Source organism: Haliotis rubra, unplaced genomic scaffold (genome assembly GCF_003918875.1).
Source record: "Haliotis rubra isolate DU_JTF1 unplaced genomic scaffold, ASM391887v1 Scf1952, whole genome shotgun sequence".
Lineage (NCBI taxonomy): Eukaryota > Metazoa > Mollusca > Gastropoda > Lepetellida > Haliotidae > Haliotis > Haliotis rubra.
In genome coordinates this window covers 1-17,378 of record NW_025765950.1, presented here as the reverse complement: position 1 = coordinate 17,378, position 17,378 = coordinate 1, and positions in this window count along the sequence as shown.

Genomic DNA, 17,378 nt, shown 5'->3' with positions numbered 1-17,378 from the left:
CATGCTGGTTGCCATCAAAATGGTGTCAATACCGTCCACGGAATTGACAGCCCTGTGATATTTTTTCTGTAATGCTGACCGTGTATCGCATTCACGTTCTAGTTGTTGTCTGATGTCGCATAACTGTTGCAAACGAAACCTGTCTACGGTTTCCAGTGTTTTTGCTACTTCGTCGACAACTGGATACAGTCTCATCCTGTATATATGAGATTTTTTATAACATAATATTTAATTGGTTTTCCGTTAATTTCCGATTGATATATTTGAGGCCGATAAGGTTTAGATTATCGTACACGTAAATATTCGAGACACGAGGCTCACTATCGGTGTCGATCCTTGTCTTATGATGATAATGACACCATTGGTGATTGTGTCTGTCGAACCAGTGTATTGTCAACCCAGCCAAAAGTTGTCGTTCTGACCTCCATACAGCGTCTGCGAGATAGACTTCTATTACGAGCGTGGTGTCTGCTTTGAAAGCCAAATTTGAATCGAAAAAATCCGGTTGGTAATTGGGTATGTCGAACCGTAAATATGAAGCCACGTCGTTTGAAGCTAACATGTTGCCCTTGTGACCTGGTATTCGTAAAACTTGTATATCAAACTCTGGAGTGAAAGACGTGACAAGGATCCCGTTGTTCGTAATTTTGGAGGCATAACCATTGTTTTAAAAAAGATATGTGGGGTGAGGTGAGCATCATGTCGATCAACCAGTCGGTTGTTTGAAGTCTGCTAGTGTCATCCGCCGCATACATAGCTTTTAAGTGCAGGACATACAAGGTGTTTTCCTCGCCGAAAGCAGATCGAATCCGCCGCGTCCCCCGAGATCGGCTAGCTTATGTTGGGACGATGGTTCATCATTTAATATAACATTACGAAATGGTTTTCAATTGGTTATCAGATTATTTCTCGGATGTGCACTTCAAACCCATGAGATGTATGTTGTCGAATAGGAAAATTTGGGTGAGCGATATCCTGTCTTCCACGGTCAAGGTGACTCCCTGCAGACTGGTGCAGTCGCTAACGTTAAGCTTCGCACGTAAACGGAGCAAACTTGGTATTGTTTTTGTTTGGCCCAGCGGAGTTTGATCCCTTCCACGATTTCGATGATGTCACGCGCTGACGGCAGTTCACCAAGGTAGACTTGGATGTACAGCGTGGATTTCGCAGGCAGATTTTCCAAGACGTCTACCATGCTGTCGAATTCTGACACCATCTGCAATCCCACGTTTTGCGTCCTGGGTTTACTCGACAGCATGTGGGCTACTCTTTGCCTCAAAGTGCTGATGATCACGCTGCGTCTTTGTGTAGGCACGTAAACCACGATTAGCTTTCATTTGTTCACGATTTTCGTCAGATAGTGATTTTTGTTGTCAGTGAAAACGTGGGGAGAGTCGAGTGTGATGTTGAGATTCCAGTCGCTTTTGACGCATTTTAAAACGAGTGTTCCTGGACCTTGAGACTCTGTCATTGTCGTGATGTGCAGCGCCGCTACTGAGATATCCTTTACTTACGGGATCGTGTTTGATATCTAGAACTGATATTTTCAATTCCATGATGTCGCATCAGATTAATTTCTTCTATGGCCACGACGAAAACTATTCGGTTATGTGTCATACTTTTCCGTTTTCACCAGCACGGCTCTCAGCAGTGTGGAAGGTCATTCACCTTGAACATTGTCGGTCGCGGCTCAGCTGATCAAGATGAATGCACAGTTGGCTGTACTGAACGAGGTCGGGTACATGGTGGCTTTCGGTTGTGTTTCGTTTGACATAAACCTGAGCATTTTCGCCAACGGCCAACTGAGTCTCAAAGTCTTTTCTCCGATGCTCGCTAACACGATCCTGCCGTTCGAGTCGTTCATTTGAGTTCAGCTCCCCGGCGTTTGAAGATTTGTCGTTGAGCAAGCACACGCTTTAGTAGCCGTCCGTTATTTGGTTGCGGGCGTTATTGACGAACAGCCTGTTATTGTTGGTCCATCGCGGATATTAGGTGATATCGCATAGCGCGACTTCAAACTGACCAGATGTGTTATCGATGTCGTGAAGCAGTTGAACAGATTCGCCGCTCGTTATTCCCGGAAGCGTGACGTACATATTGAAGTAGATATGTATACTAAAATTAATATATCAATTCATTGTACAAATCGGGAGTGTTTTATTTTAAAAGTCATAATATAAGTGCTACCGATCTCATGCAACCAAGTATTGTGGTGGATGCGGATGGTTCCCACTTTCGAGCTCGTTTTATCGATGTATTTAAAAAGTACAGGCTTTCTGTCACGAATGTGAAAACGGTACACGCTTGGTTTTCGAACCCAATGCAATTCTGGCAGGGGTGTGGTGTGACGTTGAACGACACTCGTCGTGATCCGCTGAGTCAGTCTGTGTTCCTTTTTCATATTTACTACCAGATCAGACGTATCCTCAAAGAAATCAGCGAGCCGATTCTGCAGGACAAGGTGTGGAACGCAGTAAACAATCCTTACGATAGACGTGCCTACGAACGCATTTGCGATGAATTCGAACTAAGTCCGAAGACGGTCGATTGGCGTTTGCCTGGAGTGAATCACAGTTTTGGTGTTCCCATCGTTCACAATATGCCCCTTGTAGAAACCAGTGAGAAGTTGAAAGTTTGGAAGTTTCAGCAGGGACCTGTAGACGATTGGAAAATGTTTATAATGGATACGTCGAAGGGGTTTTCTCACGTGGGTACCATACTGTTGAACGATTCGATTCGAACGTACGTGTGGGCCGTGCTGGGTGTGCAGACGCAAACGCGTTTCAGCATCGTGGGTAAAGGGATGGCTTACGATGCGCAGAAACAGTTCGTGATCAACGTCGAAGATGTCATCGCGTCTCCGGTCGATCTGCCGAATGTCATCGAATGCTATGAAAATGTGCTGGAAGTCGACAACGTGTTCGGTGCGGGATTCTACATGGCTCCGAGTGACATGCGACTGAGGGTGAACAGACTGATGGGCTACAATAACTAAATCTTCAAAAGTTGGGCTTGATCCGAATTGTCAATAACACGAGTCGAGTCACGCTGCAGTACGAAACAGGCATCGTGGCATTGTCACCGGAAGTAGAACCACAACCACCGTGACAACGGCAGCAACATCCTCCGCATGTGCAGGCAAAGAATCAGTGGCACGTTGATTGCAAAGCCCATGGCGCGGACGTGGTAAGAGGCCATCTCATCTACTTGACAAAAAGAGGCTATCTCAACGAACGCAACCGACTTCTTAGAATAAAAATTTGATTTTACGCGCGCTTCATTTTCAAAATTTGTCAAAGAGAAGGCTGACGGAGTTACCTCCCATTTTTCAACCATGTAGCGAACAACCAATTAGAGATTTGACTTTGCACCTGACTATAGCGCAAACCTATTAGAGATTTAACTTCACAACTGAATATAGCAAAAATCAAACCTATTAGAGATTTGACTTCGCATCTGGATATAAAGTTTTCACACATTGATATAGCAATAATGATTACTGTTCGAAAACTGAAAGCAATTGCTAAAGAACGTGGAGTGATCGGTTACTCCGGCTTGAGGAAACCTCAGCTGTTGAGATTACTCGACATGGAACCCGTCGACGAACAACCTCGCACGGTGATACTCCTAGTGAAGGAACGAGGGCTCAGAGGTTATTCACGTATGAACACAGTCGAGCTCATCGAACTGCTGGAGGAACACAAACCCGTCCAACTACTGTTCGCACAGACGAAGCACGCCATAGGTAAGTATCTGAGAGGCTGGCGGATGGACGTCGACAAAAACATGGACGTCGACGACATCAAACCGCTGGTCACCGCCAAAGTCAACAGGGAACTGAACGACCTGGGAAGCCTCAAATTTCAAATCACAGTGAAAATGTCTCTGGACAAAGAGCAGACAGACGGCGCCACGGATCACGTACAGACGTATTTCAGCGGCAAAGAAGAAGTTGCGACTCAATCTGAGTCCATCGATGCATCCATCGACACCTCATTGCAAAAAAATACGAGAATCCCTGGAATGCTACATGCACATGGTTTCCGGTGGGGTTGTGGACAGGATCGACACGGTCTATCTAGACTTAGGGAACTACATGCCATTCAAAGGCGGATCGTACCTAGACTTGACACCATATTACAAGAAAAAACAAGCCATGTTCAAAGTCGAAAACAAAGGCGACGATTGCATGAGGGTTTCGATCAGATCCGCTTTGTTTCCGGCCAACGCACCTTCGGACAGACCTTCGAGCTATCCTAAAGACGACGGGCTTAACTGAGGGGTTGTAGTAAAAAGGGCCGAAGGACAAAATGGCCGAAAAAAAAAGTAAAAAGGGCCAAGGCTAAACGTCAAATGGGCCGAAATTAAAAGTTAAAAAGGCCGAAAAAGGGCCGAAAATAAAATAAAATTTAATAAATAATAATTTAATAAATTACGTAGTAAAATAGTATGAATAGTGTTTAGTTTGTTGTTTTTTGTTATTTTCAATGGAATTTGAACATGAGACTCAATGTCTTGACTAATCCGTATGGGATCCGTTTTTGTTGTTGTCGACTCAGTGTTTTAACTAATGAGTGAGTGAGTGAGTTAATATTTAAAGTCACATCGGCAATATCTCAGCCATATCGTGACGAAAACAATTTATACAATATAAAGAGAAAACGTTTTGAAGATTAAAACCTGTCGACGATGGACAGTAAAATGACTATAGAATAACAGATATGAATAAAACTAGCGAGCAAAGCTAAAACATTTCAATTAAAGAGGACAATACAGTATAAAACACGGGCTATAGATCGCCAACAACTGAAAGTAGATCACCATACTTGGAACCTTGGGGACTTACATTACTTTTGCTACGTGCATGGACCCTAGCTGGATTGACACCATTCCTTCAGCTGCTGGCGATTGTAGGAAAATGTAGCCGGCAGTTAAAAGAACAAAGATACTACGTTTAAAATATGGTAAATTTACATTTTACTTTGAAAGTTTTGGGACTTACGTACCCTCTCAGGAGGACAATAATTTTATAGTACTTTAACCCCCTTTGAGGGTACAGCCACTAACAATGTAAGTTACTAATCTAAATTACCAATCTTTAAAATATGTCTATGTACAAAACACATTAATCAGAAATCATCAAACAAATCAATTTCTTTTAAAAAAACAATAATTAAATGATAATTAACATTTGTAAAAAGATCCTTCATTGTTTTTACATTGAAATATTTATCCCTTATGATGGAGAATTCAACACAGTCAAGCATGCTTGACCGTGGTTCTCTCATCACAAGGGATACAAAACGGAGGATCTTCATCTTTTAATAGGTATTTGTGAGTATAACGCGTATGGCCAATGCGACATCGTCGCATAATGACCTCCTCAAATCTGGACTGACAACCCAAGTAGGTGTAACCAATATAAGGTTTTATTTCATGTAATTTGTTAATACCTACTTGGGCATCCCACTTCTTCTGCATCAGATCACGGATGTAAGTTCTAATGCTTGCTTTGTAATCAGAGTATGGAATAAGAAGTGGTGTCACAGATTTGTTGAGTGCTGCCTTGGCAGCAAGATCAGCCATTGTATTCCCAGAAATGCCAACGTGGCTGGGTAGCAAACAAAAGACGACGTCGCATTGGCCAGTAGCAAGCTCACAATACAATTCAATAATTTCTATTAAAAGTGGATGTCTACAAAACAAGAAAGAGAATCGGAAAAGATGATGTATTGTTTATATTTATTGTTTGTATTTGGTAGTCGAGAAGATATTGTTTTGGATCCAATGACAGTGGCACAAGCATCTGCGCCACCATCCTTGGATCCATCTTTAAATAAGGATTTGTATGTATTATATTTATTTTTTAATTGATTAGATTCTTGTTTATATTGTAATTCATTATGTTCTGCTTTCTTAAACTTAGTCAGTGTGAGGTCAACTTGTGGTCTTAACTAATGAACTCACTTCAATTGACAATATGGTATATAACCTGCTTCCCAACATACAACATTCACAACACTAACCATGGCTGTCCAGTGTGCGCAGTGCTCTAAGACTATAAGAAGAAATCAGCTATCTTACTACCTTCAGAAGACTGATCTTCAAACTCTGTATGACCAACTACCAAATCCCTGTATTATTATGGGGGACTTAAATGGCCACAGCCCACTTTGGGGTGGTACAACTACTAATGCTAAAGGTAAACTGTTAGAAGAGTTCGGTTCAGATAATGACTTATGCATATACAATGACGGTTCCGACACCTATTTACATCCTCGCACTGTAACGTATTCGGCCCTTGATTTATCATTCATGGATTCAAACCTACTGACTGAATTTGAATGGTCAGTTCACGATGACCTCTGTGGAAGTGACCATTTTCCTACAATTCTAACATCCGTGAACCCATCTGAAATTACCCCATCTTCAAGATGGAATAATAAAAAGGCTAACTGGCCTTTGTATCAAGCTCTGCGTTGTAACAGACTTAAAACTGAACATTTTATAGAAAGTCCGGATCCTATAAAAGATTTCTCTGATGAACTAATTAACATTGCTGATGAGTGTATCCCCAAATCCTCTGCAATTCCACACATACGAACACCATGGTTCAACAATGAGTGCAAACAGGCTAGGAAGGCACGGAAGAAAGCTGAGAATTATTTCCGTCGCCATCCTATGGTCCATAATTGGAATAAATTACAAATTTTAAAAGCTAAAGCACGGCGTACCTTCAAGTAAAGTAAACGTCAATCCTGGCGAAATTAGGTATCAAAAATATATTCACGAACGCCGAATCAAAAGTATGGAATATGATCCAGAAAATAAAAGGTAAGGGTTAAAAATCTAGCATTAAGCATCTTAAAGATGGAGACGAATTATTGACTAGTAAATTTGATATTGCAAATAAACCTGGAGAAACTGTGGCCAAACACTCTTCTTCATGGACTTATCTACCTCAATTCCAAAATTATAAAAAAACAACAGGAAAAGGAAACTATTAATTTCAATTCAGATAATTGGGAAGATTACAATGAACTACATGTATTTTCTATTCATGAGCTTCATACTGCTCTTGACCAGGTTTCACGATACTGTTACAGGTGCTGATAACATACATTATCAGCTTCTGAAGCACTTTACTGAATCATGTTTAGAGACCCTCTTAAACATTTTGGATGGTATTTGGACATTTGGAAATTTTCCTTCTTCATGGCGCGATGCTATTATTGTTCCCATCCCTAAACCTGGACGTGACCATACAGCTGATCCTTCGAATTATCGACCGAGCTCACTAACTAGCTGTGTTTGCAAGGCCGTGGAACGCATGATAATAATCGACTTGTTTGGTACTTGGAAACTAATAACCTTATAACAGACATTCAATGTGGTTTCCATAAAACAGAAGTACCATCGATCATTTAGTGCGTTTAGAATCCTTTGTAACAAATGCCATTATTAAAAAACAACATGCAGTGTCGATCTTTTTCGATTAGAAAAAGCATATGCCACTACTTGGAAACATGGGATTATAAATGATTTACACGATTTCCGATTGCGAGGCCGTTTGCCTCAATTCATATCCAAGTTTTTAACTGACAGGCAATTTCAGGTTCGCGTGGGTTCTACCTTGTTTGATCATTACAATCAGGATCTGTGTCTGTCACACGTTTTAGTATCAAGATAAATAGTTTGTCCAAGGTTTTAAATGATTCAATCGATGGGTCGCTGTTTGTGGATGATTTTAATATTTCTTGTCGTGGTAAAAATATGCATCTAATTGAACGGCAGCTGCAATTGTGTTTAAACAAAATAAATAAATGGTGTCGTGAAAACGGCTTTAAATTTTCTAAGTAAAAAACTAATTTTATACACTTCTGTAGAAAATGTAAGCCACATAAGGACCCAGAACTAAATTTAAATGGCACTCCAATCAAAGTTGTCAAGGAGGCCAAGTTCTTGGGTCTAATTTTCGACTCCCATCCCTTTAAAATAAATGCCTGAAGGTACTGGATTTATTGAAAGTAGTTTCTAATTCAAAGTGGGGAGGGGATCATACTACCCTCCTACACCTATATACATCACTAGTCCGCTCCAAACTTGATTATGGCGCTATCGTATATGGTGGGGCCTGCAAAAGCAACCTAAAACTTTTAGATTCTATTCACCACCAAGGCCTAAGACTTTGTCTTGGGTCTTTTAGAACTTCTCCTGTTGATAGTCTCTATGTTGAGGCTGATGAGCCATCACTTAACCAACGTCGTATAAAATTATCCTTACAGTATATAACAAAACTCTATTCTAACGAGTCTAATCCTGCATTTGACTGTGTTTTCAATCCTCTTTATGACGATCTGTACACTAAAAAGTCTTCTCTTGTTCCACCTCTAGGACTAAGAGTCAAACCTTTCCTTTCCGCTGCTGGCACTGAGCTAGAAAATATATCCCCTTCCCGTCTTCTTTCTTCTCCTCCTTGGCAATTAGTGAGGCCACAAGTTGACCTAACACTGACAACGTTTAACAAAAATCCGTAACTAATGAATTACAATATAAACAAGAATATAATCTACTAAAAAGTAAATATAATGCATATAGATTCTTATTTACAGATGGGTCCAAGGATGGTGGCGCGGTGGCTTGTGCCACTGTCATTGGATCCGGAACAATATCTTCTAGAATACCGGAAAACAGCTCTACTTTTACAGCAGACGCTAACGTCATATTAACAGCTCTTAAATATATTCGAAGACACCCTTAACATAAACAATATATAATCTTTTCTGACTCTCTTTCTTGCCTTCAGGCTATAAAAAATCCGTCTTGTAAACATCCAGTTTTAATAGAAATTATTGAATTATATAATGAGCTTGCTACTGGCCAATACGACATCGTCTTTTGTTGGTTACCCAGCCATGTTGTCATTTCTGGGAATACAATGGCTGATCTTGCTACCAAGGTGGCACTTTAACAAATCTGTGACACCACTTCTTATTCCATACTCTGATTATAAAGCCGTCATCAGATGTTACATCTGCGATCTGATGCAGAAGAAGTGGGACACTCAAGTGGGACTTAATAAATTACATGCAGTAAAACTTTATGTTCGTTATACCAACTTGGGTTGTCAGTCCAGATTTGAAGAGGTCATCATACGACGATGTCGCATTGGTCATACTAGATATACTCATGAATACCTGTTAAAAGGTGAGGATCCTCCGTTTTGCATCCTTTCACAGCAAAAATAACTTAGTTTCCGTTCTTGCGGAAACCTAATGGATACTGGGTAATGTAGGTTTCCGCTAGGTTTCAGTATGCGGAAACAGACAATGCGAGTTTCCGCATAGTTTACAAAACTGAAACTAACAAATCTAGGTTTCCGTCAAGTTTCAACTGAAACTATCATTATGCGTTTCCATTTAGTTTCAGTTTGCTGAAACATTCATAGCAAAATGACTTAGTTTCCGTTATTGCGGAAACCTATTGGATACTGGGTAATGTAGGTTTCCGCTAGGTTTCCGTTGGTTTCAGCTTAGATGAAATGGCAAACTTAGCTTTGTGCTGTTCCATTGGGGGACAATATTTACTTACTGTTACATTTGCAAGATAATTTCTATATACAGAATACAGCTAGGGTCCATGCAGGAAGCAAAAGTACTGTACGTTCCCGTAGTCCCTAGTATGTTGATCAACCTTCAGGTGTTTGCAATCTATAGCCCATTTTTATACTGTACCGTTAAAGTGTTTATGGTTACATGCCAGTTTTTAGTGTACATTTGTGATAGACTAGTTATTTTACTGTCCTTCAGAGACAGGTAAGTATATAAGTTTGTTTTTATTTCATGTACACATTTACAAATTTAGATTTACGACTTTCCTAGTCACGATATGGCTGCCGATGTGACTTTGTAACTCACTACCATTCTGCATAACTTGTGAATGTACCATTTATTACATTGTACACGAAAAACAACAAACACAGTAACACAGTCACGCATATGATTCATCTGATTCATTATTTTGAATAGCTCACATTTCAACAGAACCAAACAATGAATGTATGTTTGGATGTATGTGTGTATGTGTGTGTGTGTGTGTGTGTGTATGTATGTGTGTGTGTATGTATGTATGTATGTATGTATGTATGTATGTATGTATGTATGTATGTATGTATGTATGTATGTATGTATGTATGTATGTATGTATGTATGTATGTATGTATGTATGTATGTATGTATGTATGTACATGTATGTATGTATGTATGTATGTATGTATGTATGTATGTATGTATGTATGTATGTATGTATGTATGTATGTATGTATGTATGTATGTATGTATGTATGTAAGAAGCCACATCAAGAGGGAATCTTCAGCATTGGAGAACACAACTTCTGTATGAATATGCAAATACAAATATGTCAAAACCCTACAACATTTTATGCATATGATGAAATGTTGTCTACTAGTGCAGGCATAACATACTTGCTGTGGTATTTATTACACAGATTTCAAATTCAAATGTTTATTGTATGAAAGGTCATGGGCCCATATACATGAAATGTACATTTGAAGCTGCCTCAATGTATCTTAACATATACACACTAACAATCTCACAAAGTAAAGACTTGGCAACTTGCTGACAATCATGAAGCTTCTATTGCACTCATACTGAGCAGACAGCCATCCTCTGATCTGGTACATATGGAGCAGAGCCTGAGATGAGACATTTGTTTTGCCACACAGAGAAAGGGAAAATATAACCAAGTTGATTACAACAAGGCTTGAACCAGTCCACAACCGCAAACAGATTGTGTATGCTCTACTTAAGATCTGTGGGTGAATATGAAGAGTCCTGGTTGATGTCTAGCACAACATCGTTGCCATGCTCATCGTCCCACACAGACTCTGCATCATCCTACAAATACAATACATACAATGCTTAGTAAAACTACAAAACAGCTAAAGTAACTCATGTATACATATTTCAAAAACATGCACAGTGGTACATCTGATCACAATGAAATTATAAAATTAGAACGACTCATTTGTAGATGTACCCAAAAGATTTTTTTCACAATCACAAAGGAAAGATCTGTAGTATACATGTATATTGTATCTTCCATTGGACATGTCACTTATTTGATTGATAGGTACCAGAAAATAGTAGCCAACCCAGTATTCTGAAGCAAATTGTGGTAATATTTATAACTGTTACTGTACTCATATTCAAGGTAACATCTACTACCAAATCGCCAATTGAAATCTAAGCATAGGTAAGACGGTACATACATATTTTAAATAGATACGAATCATGTTTAAACACTGAATGTAACACCTGATTATATATGTGATCTTATTCATTTCAAATTGAAATGACCAACTCAACTGAGAAAAGCATACAAAACCTAACATTTCCCATGAATGAAAAATCGTGGGTATTTCTTAGTTTTATCAAAAACTCTAAGGAAACATTCACAGCAATATAATAACATAAAATATTATTTTTTAATGTGACCATTACTTTAATTTAAAAACTGTAAAATGTGTAACACAACTTATTCACTTTCAGTTACAGTTACATATCTGATATACAATAATTAAATATATTCGTTATTGATATATGATGGATAACAAAGGGACAGATCAAACTGAAGTCGTTATGTGAAACCTATGAAGTATCTTTGACGACTAACCTGATGAGAAACTGCCGTCCATTCCAGACGGATTCCTTGTTTCCTTGAAACAAACGACTGGCAGTGCGGACAGAAAACTGGTCTTTTTCTTGGAACTGAAAAACATATCAACTTATAATTACACTGGAATCCACGCACTGTTACATTTTGAGTGATTATATTTTTCACAAAGATAAAGAAATTTATTCTATGTATCGTTTTAGTGTTTACTTGTTTTTGACTAAATGCTGATGAATAAAAAATATTATTTTAAGATTTCCTTTAATGAAATTAGGAGCATGGTATGGTGTAACTATAAATGATTACCAAGCCAAGCCTCTTGTCAATGTCCAACAAGTCAGTGGATCCACAATACGTATCTGTAAATTGAAAAAATGATTCTTTTAGAAATGTTATACGTGACTTGTGTCAATGCATTGTAAGGTTAAGAGGTTTAATAATTGATTACACAAATTATTACACAAAGCTATGAGTGTAAAGTATATGTAATAATTGTTTTAATGGTTAGAAAATGATAAAATAGATGAGTTGCTTGCTTTCCTATCATGCTGCATACTATTTATTATTTGTTTTGTTCGTGTATCACTGGAATGGAGAGGTATTCAAATAAGCCATTGCAGCTTGTTTACCAATCCTGGTTCAATTTGTTTTGAATAAAATATGTTTGCACTAAAATAGATGAACTGGTATAATTGGATAAATACCGCCATATAGCTGGAATGTTGCTGAGTGCGGTGTAATACTAAACTCACTCACTCAGATATATTGAGCTGACATTACATATAAACTAGTAATAAGTAAACTTATAATACATGGGAATAGTATACGTAGATCTAGGTGTAGAACTGAAAAGAATGAACATGATATAAGCATGTCTAATACACTTGCATGTTTTGAGCTCAATAGGTAAATTACTTACATGATGAAGTTTTACGTCCAGCAGAAATATTTTCGTATATTGCCTACTCCTGACAGGGTTTTGAAAAATCACCTATTTGCCACTAACACAAGTTCTCATGAGTAGGACTCATGAAGCTCGATCAGGACTTTTAAAGTAACGTGAATATGTTTTCAGATTTATTCACTGTTAATTATCTCTAGGCCTACATGTTGATGTTTGACACTGAGGAGGAGCAATTAGTGCCCATAATGCGATGAAAAGACCCTTAAGCCCATAACAGCCCACTGTTGTCACTTTGGGTACTCACATTCAATCTGCTCATTTCCACCTTTCACGGTCCCTTTGATGTCGGCAATGTAAACAAATAAAACAATGGCGACCGGATCACGTCCACGCGAGACTACCTAAATCATTATAAAAACACACAGCTGACATTGTAGGTGTATAGTGTATGTTTATTTTGTTGTATAACGCGGAAAGATATTGTCGAACTGTAATGTTAGATTTAGATTGAAAAACAACAACAAAGTGTTTTTCCTGTGAGTTCTTTGCGAGACGCCATTTTCATAGCCGCCTCAGTTTCCCTCAAAGCACTGGAAGAGAGAACTCGCTACCTGGAAATGGCTGCGAAAAACTCGCAGTACCACGACCCTGTCAGGTAAGACAAAGTTATTTTGTTGTCAAATAATGTTTAAGAGTGAATGCTTACCCTTTCGTCAGGTGTAAGCATTCACCTGCCGAAACATTGTGTTTCACTACTATAGTTTTCACATAAGAAAGACGTTGACATCCGTAAACATTCATGTCTTGTATTATTAACTTCGAAATACACCTCAAAGACTAAATGGTGTAAACATACAGTCACTACTGGGTGAATATACTTTTATGCCTTCAACAATACGACTGGCACCGACTGGCGTTTGGTTTTTACGCCGCTTTTAGCAATATTCCAGCAACATCACGGCGGGGACACCAGAAATGGGCTCAATACGAACTGTAAGAGATTGAATATAGCAATTTGATGAAAATCTATTACTAGTACCATTATTACTATATAGAAAATGCAATAAATGTTCAGATATATATATAACGTATTACTACCTATGGTCTGGGAAGCATGTAACTCCAGAGCAAATTTTGAATAGATTGTAAGAAAATAAGATATTCCATTCGGTCAATGAAGTGTGATGAATTGCATAATTAGAGTTTTGAGAAAACTAGTGCAAAGTGTGATTGTTCAATTCTCTTTTATTCAAACTTCCTTTTGGATTACTCATTTTAAATCATCCTTGGCATTTTCAGTTTGTTGTTGATTGATGTTTGTGTAATTTATCAAAATAATCTAGTAATTCATTATTACCTACCATTTTCAGAAACTTGCACAACGCCTAAACAGACTTGCATCTATCGATTGGCCAGATAGACGAAAGAAAAGGTAGCGACAACACTCACCATAGACATGACATCACCAGTCGTGAGTGACGAAGATGACGTCAATTAGTTGCATTCCGTCTCCTTTGTCTGGGAGTCCAGCAAGCTTAGGGCATACACGACGACACTGAACTTGGAAAGAATCTACACCTACTGCTCTCGTCATGGCCAACGTGAGGACGAGGATGACGCATCCAACCAACAGGAGGGATCTCCACCCAGGGATGCCCCTTATTGGGCTAACTGACCAACTCTTGCAATATAATTGAATTTATTTTCAATTTCATAATGTAATTTTTATTTTATTTTATTTTTGTATTGTAGGCTGTATGTTGTGTTATTGTATGATGTATATCATAGTGGATGTTTGGCGATAGTTGTGACATAGAGTGTGCGGCTGAGTGCCAAGGCGTGCAAATAAATGTCCGATGCAGCTATGTTTTATTACAGTGTTAAGTTGTATGTTATTGTTATTTTTCACCATTAGCATGATTTTTGAAATAAATTTCATATCTAATATGCTATTTCAAGATAATAAGTGAATGAAAGTTTAACTGATGAAAAATTACCACTTTGTTATAAATGATATATGATTTCTTAAACTGGATTGAGTTATGGCAAAATGTTTTGCTCTGGTTTTTTAGTGCTATATTACTAGTTATATGTATGATCTTTATTTGCCTTAAATGCTAATTCATATTCATGTTGAGAAAATAAAACAATGAATCTTATTATATATTCTGTTTTTCTTTAAGTAAATTTCATGATAATAACAAATTGCTTATATTGTTTTTAACAAGAGTTTATGATATGAATAAAAAAGAATGGTTAAATTTGGCTCTTTGAAGCGCATATGAAAACCTGTGAACCTGAAATTGAAACCGGTAACTGAAACTATGCGGAAACTATGTAGCTGGTTGGTAACTGAAACTATGCGGAAACTATGTCGGATTGTTGGTAACTGAAACTATGCGGAAACTATGTCGGATTGTTGGTAACTGAAACTATGCGGAAACCTGTTGGAGTCTTATTAATAACTGAAACCTTGCGGAAACCTGATGGATTCAAAGTTAATGGAAACTCAACGGAAACTTGTCGGAGTGTGGGTAACGGATACCTTGCGGAAACCTGTTGGAGTGTGGGTAACGGAAACCATGCGGAAACCCTTAGAAAGTGGGTAATTGTAAGTTTCCGTTATTGCGGAAACTCCATGTAAAAGAATGGAAACTCACTGGATTCTAGGTGGAAACTTAAGTTTCAGTCCACTTTCCACCAGGTTTCCGCATTGCGGAAACCAAGTTATTTTTGCTGTGTTTGTGATGAAGGAATCACGGTCAAGCATGTCCTGCTTGACTGTATTGAATATTCCATCACAAGGGATAACTATTTCAAATCAGGAAGATGAAGGATCTTTTTAATAATATCAGTTCTCATTTAATTATTGCATTTTTAAAAGAATTAGATTTGTTGAATGAATTGTAAATAGATAAATATTTTAAAATTGGTAGTTTAGTTGAGCACCTCAGATTGTTAGTGGCTGTATCCTCACTGGGGGTTGAAGCATTGTAAAATTATTGTCCTCCTGTGGGGGTACGTAAGTCCCAAAACATTCAAAGTAACTTTAAACATACCATTATTTTAAGCGTAGAATATGGCTTAATTGTCTAAACTTGCTGACAGTTGAAGGGATGGTGTAACCAGCTAGGGTCCATGCAGGAAGCAAATTTACTGTAAGTCCCCATCACTAGTATGGTGATCTACGTTCAGTCGTTAGCAATCTACATCCTGTTTTTATATTGTATTGTCATTTATAGTTCCAATACTTTAGATTTAATTGCTAGTTTTAAATGGATATCTGTGATACACTAGTAGCTTTTACTGTTCTTCGTCAACAGGTTCTTTAATTTCTAACTTTATTCATCTTTAATAAAATGATATAATGTTCTCGTCACGATATGGCTGAAATATTGCCGATGTGACGATAAATATTAACTCACTCACTCACTCACTCACTCCTGATTGTAATGATCAGACAGGGTTGAGACCACTCGGACTTGAAATTACTCTGTCAGTTAAAACTGAGATATAAAATGAGGTAAACGACCTCTCAAACCAAAGTCATGTAAAGCGATTAAAATACCATGCTTCCATGTTGTATCGTAAGCTTTTTCCCAGGTCGAAAAAGATTGATACAGCATGTTGGTTATTTACAATGGAAATTTTAACGAAGGCAGTATTAAGCTCATGTAGTGAAAACACTTCATTGTAGTCTTCACCATTGTCAGAATTAAAATTAAATTTCATTTTTCTGTTGATTTTTATATTTCTGAAATTGAGGATAATAATTTGATGATGAAGAATGTGCAGCTAAAATTTCACTCAACTTATTTGTAATGTCAGATTTATTAGGTATATTAATTATTATCCTTCAGGTGATGAACACTAGATTTGGTACCTTACTTTACCCTTGATTCTCTGTATCATTATCCACACTTTCGTCATAAGTGTACGTGAATTGATTTTTGATACAAAGTTCTTCCAAGACTGTCGCCTATGTTGCTTATAAGTACGTCGATCCTTGGCACTATATATTTTAACATTATTTAAATTGTGAACTGTAGGATGACGGCGAAAGTATTTCTCTGCCTTCTTCCTACACTTCCTGGCCTTTTTGCAATCACTGGTACACCATTTTTTACGAATGTGTGGTGTCGGAGAGGACTTAGGAATAGTTTCATCAGCTATTTGATTCAGTTTATCCGAGAATAACTGAATAGGATCCATATCATTGACAAAATAGACAGATTTGAATTCGTCAGTACAAAGTGTCTTAAATAAAGGCCAGTTAGTCTTATTAAAATTCCACCTCATTGCAGGCGGCTCATCAGTCGGATTTATTGCAGAGAGAATTGTTGGGAAATAGTCGCTTACCCAAACGTCATCGTGGACCGACCATTCAAACTCATTATATATATTTGGATCTGAGAGCGATAAATCAAGTTCAGAATATGTACCCGTATCGATGCAAAATATGTGGCTGAGCCATTATTAAATATGCATACATTATTATCTCCAATGAAGTCTTCAAGGATTTCCCCTGCTAGCATTGGCATTAATACTTCTCGCCCATGATGATACAGGGTCTAGGAGCTGGTCAAACAGATTCTGAAAGATCAGACTGCTGAAGGAGAAGATGGAGAAATATACAAGGAGCAAAGAGTAACAGCTATGTGCAAAGACAAACGAACTGCCACAGCTTGAAGTTTGCATTTTAGAGGACAAGGCCATGGATGACACCCTGCCTCACCAAAATAGCAGCGCCACCTGTAGCTTTATTTTCTGGAGGTGAAA